Consider the following 20,416-nt stretch of genomic DNA (forward strand, 5'->3'; position numbering starts at 1 on the left):
ATGTGACTTAAGTGTAAGGTTGATAACGTTACTGGATGCGCTTGCGATGGTAGATACCTACGCGCGGTGAATCGTCAGTCAAACGTGACGTGTGGTCCGTTAGAATCGCTAAGGCGAAAGCAGGTTCTGCTATTGTGGAATGGAATGCTGCAGCGTCCTCGCCGGACCGTAGTTAGAGTGAGGGTAGCGTGGAACGCACTACATGCGCGGTGCTACTTGGAGGGCGCGCTCTGTAAATACACCCGCCCCCCCCCCCTCCCCCTCCACCCAGCGGACAAGAATCATGAACGGCGCTTACGTACAACATTCGCCTGCGTTCGGCTGTAGCTCGCCCGATCACGTCTGCACGTGCGTCTAGGTGAACAATTATTTGGATTGAAATTTTTCAGACATGCGGTATGAGTGAGATATCGCTGCCTCAAGCTTGTGGGAGCCAGGCGGGGGCTGTGCGCGGTTTGACAGCTGAGGGCTGCACCACGTCGTAAGGACTGTCTGTACGATCTGCTGCAGAGGGATTGGCGGAGGCTGCTTCCGTGCATTGATTGATTTACTTTGCGAGCAGATCTGTATTCTGTGCTATGAGTTATTTGAACAGTTTACGACTAATAACCGTGTCTAGACACAACTGTGCTGAATCATTTAGGAGAAGTATGAATGTCTGTACTCAAATTATTTGCTTAAATTAGTTGTTTGCGTGTCTGCAGACTGTGTATTGTTACCTCAAGCATAACATGGCGAGTGTTTCGGGTCAGTGTGATAAATACACTCCTGGAAATGGAAAAAAGAACACATTGACACCGGTGTGTCAGACCCACCATACTTGCTCCGGACACTGCGAGAGGGCTGTACAAGCAATGATCACACGCACGGCACAGCGGACACACCAGGAACCGCGGTGTTGGCCGTCGAATGGCGCTAGCTGCGCAGCATTTGTGCACCGCCGCCGTCAGTGTCAGCCAGTTTGCCGTGGCATACGGAGCTCCATCGCAGTCTTTAACACTGGTAGCATGCCGCGACAGCGTGGACGTGAACCGCATGTGCCGTTGACGGACTTTGAGCGAGGGCGTATAGTGGGCATGCGGGAGGCCGGGTGGACGTACCGCCGAATTGCTCAACACGTGGGGCGTGAGGTCTCCACAGTACATCGATGTTGTCGCCAGTGGTCGGCGGAAGGTGCACGTGCCCGTCCACCTGGGACCGGACCGCAGCGACGCACGGATGCACGCCAAGACCGTAGGATCCTACGCAGTGCCGTAGGGGACCGCACCGCCACTTCCCAGCAAATTAGGGACACTGTTGCTCCTGGGGTATCGGCGAGGACCATTCGCAACCGTCTCCATGAAGCTGGGCTACGGTCCCGCACACCGTTAGGCCGTCTTCCGCTCACGCCCCAACATCGTGCAGCCCGCCTCCAGTGGTGTCGCGACAGGCGTCAATGGAGGGACGAATGGAGACGTATCGTCTTCAGCGATGAGAGTCGCTTCTGCCTTGGTGCCAATGATGGTCGTATGCGTGTTTGGCGCCGTGCAGGTGAGCGCCACAATCAGGACTGCATACGACCGAGGCACACAGGGCCAACACCCGGCATCATGGTGTGGGGAGCGATCTCCTACACTGGCCGTACACCACTGGTGATCGTCGAGGGGACACTGAATAGTGCACGGTACATCCAAACCGTCATCGAACCCATCGTTCTACCATTCCTAGACCGGCAAGGGAACTTGCTGTTCCAACAGGACAATGCACGTCCGCATGTATCCCGTGCCACCCAACGTGCTCTAGAAGGTGTAAGTCAACTACCCTGGCCAGCAAGATCTCCGGATCTGTCCCCCATTGAGCATGTTTGGGACTGGATGAAGCGTCGTCTCACGCGGTCTGCACGTCCAGCACGAACGCTGGTCCAACTGAGGCGCCAGGTGGAAATGGCATGGCAAGCCGTTCCACAGGACTACATCCAGCATCTCTACGATCGTCTCCATGGGAGAATAGCAGCCTGCATTGCTGCGAAAGGTGGATATACACTGTACTAGTGCCGACATTGTGCATGCTCTATTGCCTGTGTCTATGTGCCTGTGGTTCTGTCAGTGTGATCATGTGATGTATCTGACCCCAGGAATGTGTCAATAAAGTTTCCCCTTCCTGGGACAATGAATTCACGGTGTTCTTATTTCAATTTCCAGGAGTGTATATTCGATCTCTAAATGAAATGTTCGAAAATAAATAGCGTGGTCTTATTCCTTACTCTCCCCAGCATCCTAGCGCAGTCTGAGTAATTTTTGCATAGTGGTCGCTCCTATAGACCACCATCTGGGATTGGGTCATAGGAGGGATGACAGTACGATCTGAAGGCGGTAATGTGTACTATGTCAGTTGGACTGTAAATCTCGTGGTGGAGACAGCGCCTGCAAAATAAAAGACCTGTGTTAAGATCTGTTCCCCCGCTATTTTGCCCCACTATCTTGGATGACATCATGCGCTGTGCAAGTTATTGTACTCTAGACCAGCGATATGGGTCAGTAAAGGGGCGTGATGCTGGGTTGAGGAACGTGGTGGAGACTTTAACTACTTGATTCCGAGTCCAGGTGTGTGTGGCACTGGTGAAAATTGATTCCAAGTCCTAGGTTTAATGAAGTCGAATCACGTGACTAATGTAGCAGCCAATAGACGTGCAGCATTCTGGGGTGGGTGGTCGGGGGATACTATGTCATGAATGAACACTGCACTGATAGCGGGAAAATGTCGAACTTCTCATTTGATAATTAAATATTAAAATTTTGAATTGACTTATTGAATACGATTAAAATTGAAATGGAATTAAGTACTTAGTTAATTGGTAGGTTAGATGCGCGATGTGGGTATTAGTTTAGTTAGCATATTTAGAGAAGGCTGCGTACCGCGTGTGTATGGATGTGGCGTCTGAGAGTGTTTGACGCAAGTGGTCAGATGCCCGTGGGCCGGTGGCGCAGCGCGAGAGAGCGGACGATCTCGTGTCATCAACTGACCTCACAGTAGCGTCCTCTGGTCGCTACAGTATGAACTAAGCCAGTTGGGCTCTGGAGCTGGTGGTGAATACATCGGGTGCAGCCATCTTGAATGACAGTACTTGCGTCATCACCTGACGTCAGGAGAGCGCCCTCTGGTGGCACCGATATCAACTAAGCCAGTTGAGGTCCAGACGCAGTGCCGAACACATCTGCTTGAAATTGGTTAAATAATAAAGACAAGTCCCTTTTACCCTCCATTATCCTACTGGAATATGAACTTCGCACCATTTTTCTGGGGGTGGGTGTTAGGCTTGTGGAGGTTGACTAAGTGTCCTATATTCCCGTGATTTTCTTTGCTTCGTAGACATAAGCAGGGGTGTCACGCATTATCATGTTGGAATTTGACCTTCGCGCTATTCTTCTTGGGGTGGGGATTAGGTTAGTGGAGGTAGCTCAATTGACCTTTTTTCCCACCAAAAATTCTATCTTCCCTCAAAATCCGCCATCTCGAATGACGTCATCGCTGACATCTTGGATGACATCATCGCCGCCATCTTGGATAATGGTACATTGTCCCCATACATAGGTTGTCCCAATACTGACAATCTCGTGATTTATGTCCCTCGCAGATGCCATAACTATGCCCCCGAATTCTCTGGAAAGTGCAGCTCTACACCATGTAATTCTAACAAGGGGAGGCCACAATGTTGGTATCACAGATTTACTTCCGACTTTGTACACCTTTAGCAAAGCATTAAAACAACGTAATATGCAAGTAGTAAGGTGCACCATTCTGTCAATTCCGAGAAAATCGCAAGAGAAGTCTTTCGCATGCATTATGCGCCTTCTGTATCTGTGCGTAGATATAGAATTACAAATGGTAGCATATGAAATCACTACAACTTCACGAAAATGCACTTGATTTTATCATTATATTACCTCTCAAAATCCGTACAATTTTAATAACGTCAGTAGTGATGAAAAAAGTATAATTGCTTGCAGGGTTCGAACCGTCGCCCCGTCCCTGTCCTCTATGCACAGCCTTGAAGCTAACCACTTTTTTTAATCTCATTTTGTTCGTTATTGTTCGTTCTGTGTGATCGGGAAGGACGTCACATGAGGCTTGTTCAAGTTCATCATTGATCCATTAACTCAGTCTTTTATTTTTTTAATTACAAAGGGCAGCTAACCTCTGACCGAACACATTGAGCTGATCCGCTCTACCATCTTGACTTCGTACATGTGGCGGATACATCAGTTATGTAACAGAGAGTTAAAATTCTCTTGCAATTTTATAAGAATTGCCGCAGTAGTGTACCTTACTACTTGCACATCATGTTGTTTAAAAGTCTACTAATGGTGTACAGAGTTGGAGGTAAATGCGTGATCCCAACGTCGTGGCCTTCCCCTGTAAGTGACGATGCTGATAGCTGTATTACTTGAAATATGTCTACTCAAGGAGTCGTCGTTATCAGGAGAAAGAAAACTGGCACTCTACGGATCGGAGTGTGGAATGTCAGATCCCTTAATCAGGCAGGTAGGTTAGAAAATTTAAAAAGGGAAATGGATAGGTTAAAGTTAGATATAGTAGGAATTAGTGAAGATCGGTGGCAGGAGGAACAAGACTTTGGTCAGGTGAATACAGGGTTATAAATACTAAGTCAAATAGGGGTAATGCAGGAGTAGGTGTAATAATAAATAAATAAATAAATAGGATTGCGGGTAAGTTACTACAAACAGCATAGTGAACCCATTATTGTGGCCAAGATAGACACGAAGCCCACGCCTACTACATCAGTACAAGTTTATATGCCAACTAGCTCTGCAGATGATGAAGAAATTGATGAAATGTATGGTGAGATAAAAGAAATTATTCAGGTAGTGAAGGGAGACGAAAATTTAGGAGTCATGGGTGACTGGAATTCAGGAGTAGGAAAAGGGAGAGAAGGGAACATAGTAGGTGAATATGGATTGGGGGTAAGAAATGAAAGAGGAAGCCGTCTGGTTCAATTTTGCACAGAGCATAACTTAATCGTAATTAAGACTTGGTTCAAGAATCATAAAGGAAGGTTGTATACATGGAAAAATTCTGGAGGTACTAGACGGTTTGAGATAGATTATATAACGGTAAGGCAGAGATTTAGAAACCAGGTTTTAAACTGTAAGACATTTCCTGAGGCAGATGTGGACTCTGACCACAATCTATTGGTTATGAACTGTAGATTAAAACTAAAGAAACTAAAGATGTGGGACCTGGATAAGCTGACTAAACCAGAGGTTGTACAAAGTTTCAGGGAGAGCATAAGGGAACAATTGACAGGAATGGGGGAAAGAAACACAGTAGAAGGAGAATGGGTAGCTCTGAGGGATGAAGTAGTGAAGGCAGCAGAGGATCAAGTAGGTAAAAAGACGAGGGCTAGTAGAAATCCTTGGGTAACAGAAGAAATATTGAATTTAATTGATGAAAGGAGAAAATATAAAAATTCAGCAAATGAAGCAAGCAAAAAGGAATACAAACGTCTCAAAAATGAGATCGACAGGAAGTGCAAAAAGACTAAGCAGGGATGCCTAGAGGACAAATGTAAAGATGTCGAGGCTTAGCTCACTAGGGGCAAGATAGATACTGCCTACAGGAAAATTAAAGAGAACTTTGGAGAAAAGAGAGCCACTTGTATGAATATCAAGAGCTCAGATGATAACCCAGTTCTAAGGAAAGAAGGGAAAGCAGAAAGATGGAAGGAGTATATAGAGGGTCTATACAAGGGCGATGAACTTGAGGAGAATATTATGGAAATGCAAGAGGATGTAGATGAAGATAAAATGGGAGATACGACAGTGCGCGAAAAGTTTGAGAGAGCACTGAAAGACCTGAGTCGAAACAAGGCCCCGGGAGTAGACAACTACTGACGGCCTTGGGAGAGCCAGTCCTGACAAAACTGTACCATCTGGTGAGCAAGATGTATGAGACAGGCGAAATACCCTCAGACTTCAAGATGAAGATAATAATTTCAATCCCAAAGAAAGCAGCTGGTGGCAGATGTGAAAGTTACCGAACTATCAGTTTAATAAGTCACAACTGCAAAATACTAACGCGAATTCTTTACAGACGAATGGAAAAACTGGTAGAAGCCGACCTCGGGGAAGATCAGTTTGGATTCCGTAGAAATGTTGGAACACGTGAGGCAATACTGACCTTACGACTTGTCTTAGAAGAAAGATTAAGGAAAGGCAAACCTACATTTCTAGCATTTGTAGACTTAGAGAAAGCTTTTGACAATGTTGACTGGAATTCTCTCCTTCAAAATCTAAAGGTGGCAGGGGTTAAATACAGGGAGCGAAAGGCTACTTACAATTTGTCCAGAATCCAGACGGCAGTTATAAGGGTCGAGGGGCACGAAAGGGAAGCAGTGGTTAGGAAGGGAGTGAGACAGGGTTTTAGCCTCTCCCCGATGTTATTCAATCTGTATATTGAGCAAGCAGTAAAGGAAACAAAAGAAAAATTCGGAGTAGGTATTAAAATCCACGGAGAAGATATAAAAACTTTTAGGTTCGCCGATGACGTAATTCTGTCAGAGACAGCAAAGGACTTGGAAGTGTAGTTCAACGGAATGGACAGTGTCTTGAAAGGAGGATATAAGATGAACATGAATAAAGCGAAACGAGGATAATGGAATGTAGTCGAATTAAGTCGGGTGACGCTGAGGGAATTGGATTAGGAAATGAGACACTTAAAGTATTAGATGATTTTTGCTATTTGGGGAGCAAAATAACTGATGATAGTCGAAGTAGAGAGGATATAAAATGTAGACTGTCAATAGCAAGGAAAGTGTTTCTGAAGAAGAGAAATTTGTTAACATCGAGTATAGATTTAAGTGCCAGGAAGTCGTTTCTGAAATTAATTGTATGGAGTGTAGCCATGTATGGAAGTGAAACATAGACGATAACTAGTTTGGACAAGAAGAGAATAGAAGCTTTCGAAATGTGGTGCTACAGAAGAATGCTGAAGATAAGGTGGGTAGATCACGTAACTAATGAGGAGGTATTGAATAGGATTGGGGAGAAGAGAAGTTTGTGGCACAACTTGAGTAGAAGAAGGGATCGGTTGGTAGGACATGTTCTGAGGCATTAAGGGATCACAAATTTAGTATTGGAGGACAGCGTGGAGGCTAAAAATCGCAGAGGGAGACCAAGAGATGAATACACTAAGCAGATTCAGAGGGGTGTAGGCTGCAGTACGTACTGGGAGATGAAGAAGCTTGCACAGGTTAGAGTAGCATGGAAAGGTGCATCAAACCATTCTCAGGACTGAAGGCCACTGCAACAACAACACGTCTGTAGATGCCGCCATGTTGCGTTTATATGCGAAAACTCCGTAATATGATGACAATGAAACAAATTATCACTTAATAACTCAAAACTACCATATTTCAGGAACGTACTAGACTTCACTCGGAGGCACCCTATTGGCGAATTGCGAGTGTCCCACACAGTCGACATCTTATTTTTACAATCGTAAAACATCGTAACTGTTCGTGCAACTTCCTTAACTTAAACATTATCCATTTGTTTATAGAAACGTGCTAATCTTGGGATATGAAAGTGCTTACGAATGGTAGGTTTCTTGTAACACTTGTAGTTGGGAAAGTGGCTTTTTTATGTAATACTTTTTGAATAAAATTTGTTTAGCGCCATAATAACTGCGGTTTCCCTACATAAATTCCGCTGATGTACCTGTCTTACGGCTAGCCACTGTGTCTCACCCTCATACTGGCAGCATCAGATGATCCATTGGTTGTTTCAGCTAGCGTGAGAACTGATATCTTGTGGCCTGCTAATGCGTTCTGCAGTACTGATTGAGCTTACCGAATGCAACTGATACCTGCAGACGCGACATAAAATGAATATTTGGGAAATAAGAGAAATGCAATGTGGTTCGAAAATAAGGGGAACCTTACACATGCCCCACTGTAGCATCCTTTCAAAATTGGAAGTTTTTGTAAACAACATCCCAATTTTGGAAACACTAGGATTGCTGTCCTACATACCCTAGGAGAAGTCTGGACAATGTTGGTCATTTTATTTTTTCGTGTGCAGTTATTTCACTTGTTACTTTCTTCCATCATATAAATTTAGTTGCTCATCACACAACGTTAAACATGCAGTTTTCGAATAAATTTCCTTAGGATTCAAATGTATAGCATTAAACAGAAACTTCAAATTTACCACACACGCTCACGAAAAATTAGGGATGATTACTCTTTCAATTTGAGAACCTCTGGGCATAAATAGCCTAAGAAACTTAACACCTCAAATGTAATACACAAGATAATAAATGCGTTTCTAAATATTATTTACGTATCTAAAATTTGCGAAGACACAAAGGAAACATTGATATTACAACATTACTTTTTTTAGCTGCTCGCTGGCCGTTCCAAGAAAATCCATCGGAGCATTCTTCGATAATTGACACTACAGAGGCAGAAAATAGACAGATAGGTCCCATTATGACACAGTACAATGGCACATTATCTACTATGTGCAAGGAAAATTTATCTCTCTTATCACTGTTATTTAACATATAGATCTCTGACATCAGAATTCATTACTTTATCCTTTATCTCACTTACTGTCTTTGCTCCAACCATATTTTCTACATCCACATCTACATATATATTTCCCAAGCCACACTACTGTGCGTGGCGGAGGGTATCCCGTACCACTATCATTTGCTTTCCCGTTCCACTCGGAAACAGAGGGATAAACGATTGTCTACATCAGTGGTTCCCAGCAGGTGGTCCGCGGACCGCCAGGGCTCCCCGAACTACGCCACAGGGGTCCGCATGATGCTGTTAGAATAAAAAATATATTAAATATACTTCGTATGACAACAGATTTTTTTGTTTTAGCCGCTTCCAGCATGAGCAGATCTTTACCGGACGCTAACTTCTGCGTGTAGCGTCTTCCTAGAATCAACTGACACTAGCACATTCTAGCCCAAAACTAGAATTAGATATAGGCAAATAGTTCTGATGTTTGCAGTTAGACTGCGCGCTCTGCCTCTTTGCAGCTGACAAATGACAGTCACTTTACACAGAACCTCACATTTCAAACGACAATCGGCCATTGTTAATTTATTGCCAGTGCTTTCACAGACCGTACTGTGTACATATTCAATATGCTGTATTAAAACAGTAGTGCTTGTAAAGCGTTGTTTTTCACGCAAGATTCTGTTCGCGTTGTTAAAAATGGACCGCTGGTTAAAAAGTGGTTCGTTGAAACGAGAAATGCCTGCAGATGAAGAGGAATATGATGCATTTGATGTTCAGGCAAGTAGGTCAGTGACTCTAGAACCGAAGTTGTCAGTGTCCATTGAACCTAAATCGTCGGCGTCCCTTGAACCTAATCCTTCCAAGATCAGTGTTAAGCTTACTGGAAAAACTAGAAAATATACCTCTGATTACTCGGAAATCGGTTTTAAGTTCACTGGACCTGAGCAACAGCCTAAACTTCAATGTGTCATTTGCTATGAAAGCCTTTCGAATGAATGTGTGAAATCAGAAAAACTCCAGCACCAGCTTGATACAAAGTACCCAGAGTACAGAAGTACGTCATCAGATTTTTTCAAAAATAAATTAGGGGAGTTGAAAACAAATCGTAAAACAATTGCCAAACACTGTGGTGCAAATGTAAATGAAAATGCAACCCTTGCGTCTTACGAGGTGGCTCAGCTTGTTGTTAAATGTGGGAAAAACCACACAATTTCTGAGGATCTTATACTGCCATCAGCAATAATACTTTGGAAGAGAATCTTAGGTGACGTAGCTGCTAAGGTAATAGGAACTGTCCCGCTTTCAAATAATACTGTTCAAAGACGAATTACTGATATGGCATTTAACACCGAAGAAACATTGCTGGTTAGACTTTGCATGAGTGACATGTACGCTCCACAATTGGATGAAAGCACAGACATATCAAAAAAGGCTATAATGTTGGTTTTCTAACCATTCTTATGGGAGGACCAGGTGTTCAAAGATTTTCTTCATGCGAACTACTGCATACGACAGCAGACGATATTTTAACTGCGTTAAATAATTATCTCAATGAACACGACGTCACCTAGAAAAAAGGTGTAGGCTTGTCGACGGATTGAGCAAACTCAATGGCTGGCAAAGAAACAGGTCTTCTAGCTCGTATCAAAGTGGCAGCCCCTGAGGTCAAATGGACTCACTGTTGCGTGAAGCCTTAGTAGCCAAAAGCTTGTCTGAACCTTTGCAAAAGATACTTAATGGAGTAGTTCAAATCATCAACTACATTAAAACTCGACACCTGCAATCCAGATTATTTTCTTTGTTGTGTAAAGAGATCGGCAGTGAGCATGTGCAACTTCTTATTCATATGGAAGTAAGATGGCTTTCTCGTGGTAGGATCTTGCCAAATTTTTTGGACTTAGAGATGAGTTCGTGTCTTCCTTCTTGGCACAAAGTGTGATATGACAAGGTACCAATCATGCTCGATGAGGGAGTCCTCGAGAAAATTTTGTTGGGAACCCCTGGTCTATATGCCTCTGTACGAGGCCTAACTTCTCGGAATTTATAGTCATGTTCCTTACGTGCAATCATGTTGCAAGCAGTGGAATCGTTCGGCAGTTAGCTTCAAATACCAGTTCTCTAAATTTTGTTAATTGTGTTTCTCCAAAAGAACGTCGCCTTCCCTCCAGAGATTCTCATTTGAGTTCCCGAAATATTCCCGTAACACTTGCGCGTTGTTCGAACCTTCGGGCAACAAATCTAGCACTTTCGATGTCTTCTTTCAATCCGACCTGGTACAGATCTCAAACACTCAACCAGTACTCAAGAGCAGGTCGCAGCACCTTCATATATGCGGTCTCCTTTATAGGTGAACCACTCTTTCCTAACAGTCACCTTCTCTACCACAGTTCTCACATGCTCTCCCCATTCCATATCGCTCTGCAACGTTACGCCAAGATATTCAAACGGCTTGACTGTGTCAATAACACACTGGTAACACTGTAACCTAACATTACAGGTTTGTTCTTGCTACTCATCCGAATTAACTTACATTTTTTCCACATTTAGACCTGGCTGCCAATTTTCAACCAGTTGGAAACTTTGTCTAAGTCCTCTTCTATCTTCCTGCAATCACACCACAGCGTCATCACTGTCTAAGTCCTCTTCTATCTTCTTGTAATCACACCACAGCATCATCAGCAAACAACCGCTGATTGCTGCACACCCTGTCCGCTTAATCATTCACGTATAGAGAGAACAATACCCATCCTGTCACAGTTTTCTGGGGCACTCACGACAATACCCCTGTCTCTGATGAACATTCGCCGTCGAGGACAACAAACTGGGTTGAGTTATTTAATTAGTCTTCGACCACTCATACATATCTGAGAACTTACTCCAAATGGTCGTACCCTAGTTAACAGCGTGCAAAGGGGCACCTTGTCGAATGCTTTCTGGAAATCTAGAAATATGGAAACTGCCTGTTGCACTTCAGCCATCGTTCTCAGTGTATCATGTGAGAAAAAGGCGAACTGACTTTCGCACAAGTGATGCTTTCTAATACCATGCTGATTCGTGGACATAAGCTTCTCAGTCTCAAGAAAGGCTATTCACACTGAGGACGTGTTCAAGAAATCTGCAGCACACCGAAGTTAGGGATATTCGCCTGTAATTTTGCTGGTCGGTTCTTTTACCCTTCTTATATGCTTGAGTCCCGTGTGATTGTTTCCAGTCGCTGAGGCTTAGTGCTGGGCGAGAGATTCGCGAGAAATGCAAGCTACGTAAGGGGCCAGTGCCGTAGTGCACTCTTTTTAAATCGGAACTGAGATTCCATCCATAGCTCGTATTTTATTCTTTCAGATCTTTCAGTTGTTTCTCTACGCCAAGGATCATTGTTGACCATACAGAAGTTTGCCTGATGGTCAAATGACAGTATGTTTGTACGATTCTCCTATATGAACGATTTTTGAATGTAAAATTTAAAATTTCATCTTTCGTTCTGCTATCTTCAACTGCCATACCAAACGGATCAGCGGAGGGCTGAATGAAGGCCTTAGACCTGCTTAGCCATTTTACATACGACCAGAATTTTCTCGTGTTCTCTGACAGATCTTTTGTTAATGTGTGACAATGGTAGTGGTTGTATGTTTTGCGCATAGGTCTTTTCACAGATGCGAGAAGCTCTACTAACCTTTGCTTGTCGTCATTTAGGCTTTCTCTTTGGAACCGAGAGCTCAACAGCCTCTGCTCCCATATCACCTTCTAAATTACCAGGGCTGTTCGGATAGTAAGGAACGATAGGTCGCGAAATGGAAACCACAGTGAAAATCAAAACTGTTTTACTTGCAGCAGTTAGCTACAACTTTCAGCTACTTATCCCTATAGTCGCCGATTCGACTTAGACGTTTGTCGTAGCGTTGTACGAACTTTTCAATACCCTTGTTACAGAAGGCAGCCGCCAGTGCTTTCCGCAAATTATCTACGCTGGCTTACAGCTCGTTGTCTGTGCCAGAATTTTGTCTTCATAGTCAGTGGTTCATGTGAGCAGAGATGAAACTCAGATGAAGAGAATTATGGGCTGTATTGTGGGTAATCAAACATTTCCTATTGAGAACAATGTAGGAGCATCTTCATTGCCCCTGCGGAATTGTTTTGAAGAAGAAAACGCACGACAGTTATGTAATGTTGGTTGCATAGCTTCAGGCGAAATTTCTCACCAGGCCCTCGTACTTGGCGGGAGACACTATTGTTCTAGGTTCATTTATATGCTCCCTGTGTGCTCAGAATTAAAAAGAACGACGTAATGCGATCGACGGGCATGCTAGAGACACTGTCCAACACACCTGTGCTAAACTTCATCGGATTTTCACTGTGGTTTCCATTACGCGACCGATCGTTCCTTACTTTCCGAATAACCCTCGTACTTTATTAAACCACTTACTAGGCATGTAGCTCTCCAGACCAGAATTTTCTCACGTTCTCTGCCAGATCTTTTGCTAAGGTATGACGGTGGCCTTAATTGTATGCTTCGCCCATAGATCTTTTCACAGACACAAGAATATCTACTGGTCTTCGCTTGCGTCACTTTCGCGTTTCCTTTTGAACCGAGAGTCCAACAGCCTCTGCTTCCTCAGTATCTTCTCCATCTCGTTATTAAACCATTCTGGGTTTTTTATGTCCTTAATCCACTTACTAGGCACATAATCCTCCAGACCACCATTTACAGTCTGCTTAAGCTTTGCCCATAAGTCCTCTTCGTCCATCTTACTGGAACTAAGTGAGGTCATTTCATTGTGTAAGTGAGATGCTACCAACTGGCTATCTGCTCTATCTATCAGAAACACACGCCTAGCCTTCTATACTGATTTATTAACTTTCGTAACCATAGTTGCTACAATGAAATAATGATCGTTAATCCACGTTTCTGTAATGACATTTTCGATAACGTCTGCCCTATTTTGTAGCTACAAGACCTAAGATAGTTCCACTGCTTGCAGGCTGCACATCTTTCTCGTCAAGACTGTATTCAGAAATCCTGTTAAAAAGTATTTCGCATTATTGTCTGTCTGTCCCCCCCCCCCCCCCTTTCCCACACCCCACCATCAATCCATAGACATCCCAGCCTATGCTGGTTAGGTTAAAGTCACCTCCAAATAGTATTGCGTGATCTAGGTATTTCTGCGTTACTCATCGTAGAACTGACTCAGCAGAGTTCGGGTTGCCAGTAAAAACATTCAACAAATAATCGTTTCACCTGGGCCTGTTGTATGCGACCGGATAACTTCACTATGACACCCAAATTCGATCTAATAGAAAAATTACTTTTATCAAATACTATGAAAACACCCCTCCTATGGCCTCTAATCTGCTTTTTCGATATACGTTCCACGACTCACTAAATAGAGCTTTCCACTTCGGGTATCAGCCCGCCCTCAGTCCCAAGAGTAATCCGAGCGCGAGAAATTTTATGGAGGGCAGTAAATTCGCAAACGTTATTACGAATGATTCAACAGTTTACAGATAAAATTTCGACTGTCGAAATGTCTTTGACTTCCCTAGCTGCGTATTGACTGCTGAGTGTTTATCACAGCATCTCAAATTACCGTCTAGCCAAAAACAACTCTTGTGTGGTCTCCGCAAGTACTCTGCTACCTTTGTAGCTGTTTCCTTTGTGTAGCGCACCCGTAACCTATCAAGGGGAGTCCAACAATTACTCACACGATAACGCAGATATAGAAATCTGCAGCCAGAGTCGACAAAGCGTTCGGTTGATACCCTCCAATCGTCTCCAAAGCAACTTTAGGAACAACGCTGCAGACTGCGAGATCTGCTAGGACCCCGCATGTGAGGTCAGCAGTCCTCTGCCAGCCGCCTGTGTGAACTGAGGATGGTCTCAGAATCCATGGGACAGGCGTCGTTGGTGCCGATATGAGCAACAACTTGCCGAAGACTGCACCCTACACACTCGATAGCCACCTCCATATCTCGGATGAGGCCCCCGGACAGACATACCGCATGCACATTGGCTTTCTTCCCAGACGTGAAGGCCACCTGCCTAAGGGGTTCTATAAGGTGCCAAATGTCAGAGCTCCCGGTAACTAGTAAACCTCTCCCTCCAAGTGTGTGCTCGGACCCTGTTGAAGGAGCTGCCACCAGTTCACTCTCAGGCTAGGTGGCAGGTTTCCTCATTGGTCCTACCTCGAGCGACGTGAACGCGTTAACTACCGCCACTCAACGTGCTGTGTCGGTTACACTAGTGGGTGCCTCGGAAGCAGAGCCGCTGGGCAAAACGAGCGACACGTGACACGCCGGAATCTCCTCACTGTTACACCCTGAGGCAGCAGCCTGAAGGTGACTGACCTCAGCCAAAAGCGCATTCAGCTGATGGCGAATTGTGGCCAGTTCTCCCTCCGTCCGCAACAGTGCATGCACACATCCTAACCATACTGGCAAGAGTAACTGAAGAACTAAACTACAAAATAATCCTAGATATGCAACTTTCTACCTTCCTGATGCGTCACCAATGGACGCTGATGCGATATCGGGCTATATAGCTGGCTGTCCAATGAGCAACTCTTGCGCTACAGACTTTGAGAATTCGCCCTTAAAAAACGCGAGATTGAATCTCTTACACAGAAAAAGCGCACGAAATTTAGTAAACGTACTACGAGGAAAACTCAGAAAAAAATGACAACTTGCCGCTCTTTAGATGCGTACACCCCAGAGCTGTGGCTTGATTATGATTATGATTCTTCCCGCTTTGTAAAATACTTACCTCTTTATCACACTCCTGTTGAAAACACTTGCGCATTATGTTCAAATGATACTTACTCTGTGCCTTCCCGTTAGGACTAGCTGAATACGAAATTTAATTTTGCTTTGAGTACTGTTTTCCGTCAGGGTCATACTACCTTTCGTAACTCCATAACAGCTACTTACGTCCAAAAATACTTGATTCTCCATCATTTAACTCTTGCCACCTACTGCACGGACAACATTAACTCTTTGCAACGGTAGTTTTGGCGCCTCTTCTTTATTTACCATTTGTTCATCAAGTCGCTCTGCTAAAGCACAAATCATTATCTGTATCAATACCCGAAACTGTCTTAATATCATCAACTTTAACATCTACCATAGGTTGATATTCGTCTTCAGTTGTAACTTCGTCTCCCTCAAACAGAATTCCCCAAACATCCCCAGAATCTCCTTTTATCAACCGTGTCATTGCCACTGATCCGTTCGCCACATGAGTTCGTGTTCATACCCCATTAAAACACCTTTCTACTTTTCCCTTTCGTTGCCATCTCTTTCGTGGTCTCTATATACCCTGTTACCATTGTTTCTCTCATTACGTTCTGTATGTCGTCTGTTACTGTTCGTATCATCCCGGTTCCAACCTCCTCTTCCACGCCTGTTAAAGCAGTTACTGTGCCTCTCGTTCTCTCTTGTCTCATGTGATCTCCATTATGAGCCCACCAGTTTCTACTTTTTCTTGACCGCCAGTTCATACCTCCGACCTCCGAATCGTTATTGGTTGTCTCTTCTTCCGACAAAGTATCTGACTGGGCTAATGCTTGTAAAATATGTTCAGTTTTCTTTTTATAAATTCCCGTTAATTTTTTCCGTACACTCCTGGCAGTTTGACCAATACTACACCAGTGACGTCTTCTTCACTGAGTGTGTAATCTAGATATAAATTCTTTTCACTTAAACTTCGGAAGCTATCTTTGTAACTGTCATACACACTTCTCAAGAAATTTGTCCCTTCAAAAATATTAATCTTATTTTACGTTGCATACCGTTAGACCAATATTTGCTATGAACTTCTTATTAAGCTAACAGTATGACAAACAAGATTCTTCTTATCTCATTCCCCAAGACAGAGCATCCCCTTCCATTCTGCTGGTGACGCATCCCAATTCTCTGGTAACACAACTAAAAGCTGTTTCGAAAAATGTCTTGGGATATAATCTCTCCTCACTGCGTACGCAAATCAGCGGCTCGTTATTTACGATGTACATGACCTGTGCGTAGACATCTAATGCCACATACCTCCACAGACCTACCAACAAACTGTCGGGTCCCTGACACGCAGAATCAGTGATGTATTTCGTTCCTGAGAGGGACAAACAATTTATTAAGCAAGTGGTCATAATACACTCCTGGAAATGGAAAAAAAGAACACATTGACACCGGTGTGTCAGACCCACCATACTTGCTCCGGACACTGCGAGAGGGCTGTACAAGCAATGATCACACGCACGGCACAGCGGACACACCAGGAACCGCGGTGTTGGCCGTCGAATGGCGCTAGCTGCGCAGCATTTGTGCACCGCCGCCGTCAGTGTCAGCCAGTTTGCTGTGGCATACGGAGCTCCATCGCAGTCTTTAACACTGGTAGCATGCCGCGACAGCGTGGACGTGAACCGTATGTGCAGTTGACGGACTTTGAGCGAGGGCGTATAGTGGGCATGCGGGAGGCCGGGTGGACGTACCGCCGAATTGCTCAACACGTGGGGCGTGAGGTCTCCACAGTACATCGATGTTGTCGCCAGTGGTCGGCGGAAGGTGCACGTGCCCGTCGACCTGGGACCGGACCGCAGCGACGCACGGATGCACGCCAAGACCGTAGGATCCTACGCAGTGCCGTAGGGGACCGCACCGCCACTTCCCAGCAAATTAGGGACACTGTTGCTCCTGGGGTATCGGCGAGGACCATTCGCAACCGTCTCCATGAAGCTGGGCTACGGTCCCGCACACCGTTAGGCCGTCTTCCGCTCACGCCCCAACATCGTGCAGCCCGCCTCCAGTGGTGTCGCGACAGGCGTGAATGGAGGGACGAATGGAGACGTATCTTCTTCAGCGATGAGAGTCGCTTCTGCCTTGGTGCCAATGATGGTCGTATGCGTGTTTGGCGCCGTGCAGGTGAGCGCCACAATCAGGACTGCATACGACCGAGGCACACAGGGCCAACACCCGGCATCATGGTGTGGGGAGCGATCTCCTACACTGGCCGTACACCACTGGTGATCGTCGAGGGGACACTGAATAGTGCACGGTACATCCAAACCGTCATCGAACCCATCGTTCTACCATTCCTAGACCGGCAAGGGAACTTGCTGTTCCAACAGGACAATGCACGTCCGCATGTATCCCGTGCCACCCAACGTGCTCTAGAAGGTGTAAGTCAACTACCCTGGCCAGCAAGATCTCCGGATCTGTCCCCCATTGAGCATGTTTGGGACTGGATGAAGCGTCGTCTCACGCGGTCTGCACGTCCAGCACGAACGCTGGTCCAACTGAGGCGCCAGGTGGAAATGGCATGGCAAGCCGTTCCACAGGACTACATCCAGCATCTCTACGATCGTCTCCATGGGAGAATAGCAGCCTGCATTGCTGCGAAAGGTGGATATACACTGTACTAGTGCCGACATTGTGCATGCTCTATTGCCTGTGTCTATGTGCCTGTGGTTCTGTCAGTGTGATCATGTGATGTATCTGACCCCAGGAATGTGTCAATAAAGTTTCCCCTTCCTGGGTCAATGAATTCACGGTGTTCGTATTTCAATTTTCAGGAGTGTATTTTGGCTCACCATTGTAGACTGAGATGTCTATGGATTCATTTCAGGAGGTACAGTCAGACAGTCATGCGAAGTACTTTTGAACCATGCTCTCTGAACACTGTCGTGAGGAGCTAGTTTGGTAGTCCACAATCACTGGAAATATCTTAGATCTTTTAGCTACAAATCGGCTGAATATTATCGACAATGTCGGTATACAAACGGGCAGTAGAGATCATGATGTCATTATAGCAACTATGTTTACGGAAGTTAATAAATCAGTTAAGAAGGCTAGGAGAGTGTTTCTCCGAGAAAAAGCAGATGAGCAAATTGCTAATGGGGATGTGTACGACATTTCAGTGTAAGTTTTGTTTCATGGGCTTAGGCAGAAGTGTGTGCATTATTTGAAAAATGTCTGAATGGAAATACGGAGCGTGAGGCATTTGAGTCAGAAGCCTGCAGAAGTAGCAGGTGATTTGAATGCCTACGAGAAGCTAAGTTTGTGTGTGTGGTGAGAAGAGCCTCGCACTATTGTTGTCCAAAATGGAACAAGAGTCAGTCATTGATGCAAAACAAGATAGGACTGCGGAACCAGCTCGTTTAAATCACGCAGCAAACGGGGCACAAATGTCAAATGCAGAATACTCCGATTATGAGGGCTCATTTCACCCATGAAATGAAAGTGAAAATGATGCTGAGGTGGCAGGTCACGTAGGATCTGTAAACACGGAAAGAGGTACAGTCAGGGAAATTAAGAGTCCGATTTCGCAGACAATGCGCCACAGCGCAATTGTGTCCCGAGCATCTAGTCCTGGGGAGGTTACTGGAAGTGCATAATTATAAACGATCATTCAGTTTATGTAAGAGGCAGAGAAGAGACGACAAGAAAGAGAAGAAAGGAGACGACAGACATAAGATTAGTGACCGGAGAACCTCATTAAAGAGATTAGGAAAATTCAGAAGCAACAACAGAAGGAGAAATTAAGAAAATTCAAAGAAAGGCTGATGAGCTTGTCGAAAACGTAACTTAGGTCAGGATAAAGTTAAGGGTGTAAAAGCAGAGGTTGAAGACATTAGGAAAACGTCAGATGAGACGCAAGAAGTAGCGGTAAATTCCAGACGCCTGCCTAAGACAGCCAGATTATTAGGACGAGAGTGCGCGAGATCAGGCAGCGCTGGCAACGGTCGGAATGAGCGCGCCCAAGAAGGCTATTTCTGCTCTTAAAAAGCAGGGACAGGCAGTGGCTGAAAAGACACAGGAAGGAACGTTAGAAGTCAAAGACGTGCGAACACGTCTCACTAGCCAGCAGAATGGGCTGGCGGATGAGATGAGACAACTGTGCGAATTGGTCCCTCGTGTAGAAATTCAACCAGAAGCAACAGCTCGTCGCCGTGAGCTCGTTGGTCACTATAAATGTTAAAGACAAAAATGTGAAACCAAATCTGGTGTCACATCCACGGCTTAGGCCGATGTACGGCAGGAGCGCTCGATTAAGGGAAATGTTGCGTGACGTGGTTGGTGTCTGTGGGGGTACTTATTTTGGTATAGTTGAGCTGCCTCTCGACCGTCACCACCTGCTTGGCAGTACGCAAACATGAATAGGGAACCATTCCCCTTTTTACAGTACACTGCGTCAATCACACAGCCTGCAAGACGCAAGGATCAAAAATGTTCAAATGTGTGTGAAATCTTATGGGTCTTAACTGCTAAGGTCATCAGTCCCTAAGCTTACACACTACTTAAGCTAAACTATCCTAAAGACAAACATACACACCCATGTCTGAGAGAGGACTCGAACCTCCGCCGGGACCAGCCTCAGTCGTCCGGAGTGGCCGAGCGGTTCTAGTCGCTACAGTCTGGAGCTGCGCGACCGCTACGGTCGCAGGTTCGAATCCTGCCTCGGGCATGGATGTGTGTGATGTCCTTAGGTTAGTTAGGTTTAAGTAGTTCTAAGTCTAGGGGACTGATGACCTCAGAAGTGCTCAGAGCCATTTGAACCAGCCTCACAGTCCATGACTTCAGCTCCAAGACCGCTCGGCTAATCCCGCGCGGCACGCAAGGAACATACAGCATGTAGTCAGAGGAACTTTCATTTGTCAGCGCCATCTACCGTGGCTGCAATGCATATCCGGAAACATGTTCATAGGACCATCTCTCTTCCATTTTCAGCCAGGAATTGGTCCCTGCAGTTTGTCGGTTTTATTTACTTTCATCCTGTATTTATGGAACAGTCATAGACATATTTAGGATTTACCAAAATGTTACGATGTTTACCGTAATAAAATTTTTATTTTTAACTATGAGCATCACTGTTAATCATGACAAGGATGATCTGTTTGCAGC

At 45.0% G+C, this 20,416-nt stretch overlaps 1 protein-coding gene across 2 annotated transcripts in view; it reads left to right on the forward strand.

Annotated features, from left to right (window-relative positions):
* The window catches only part of LOC126234807 (fatty acyl-CoA reductase 1-like), a 265,198-nt gene that overhangs the window by 215,296 nt on the left and 29,486 nt on the right, over positions 1-20,416 (forward strand). The gene's annotated exons all lie outside the window — the stretch shown is intronic.

Source organism: Schistocerca nitens, chromosome 2 (genome assembly GCF_023898315.1).
Source record: "Schistocerca nitens isolate TAMUIC-IGC-003100 chromosome 2, iqSchNite1.1, whole genome shotgun sequence".
Lineage (NCBI taxonomy): Eukaryota > Metazoa > Arthropoda > Insecta > Orthoptera > Acrididae > Schistocerca > Schistocerca nitens.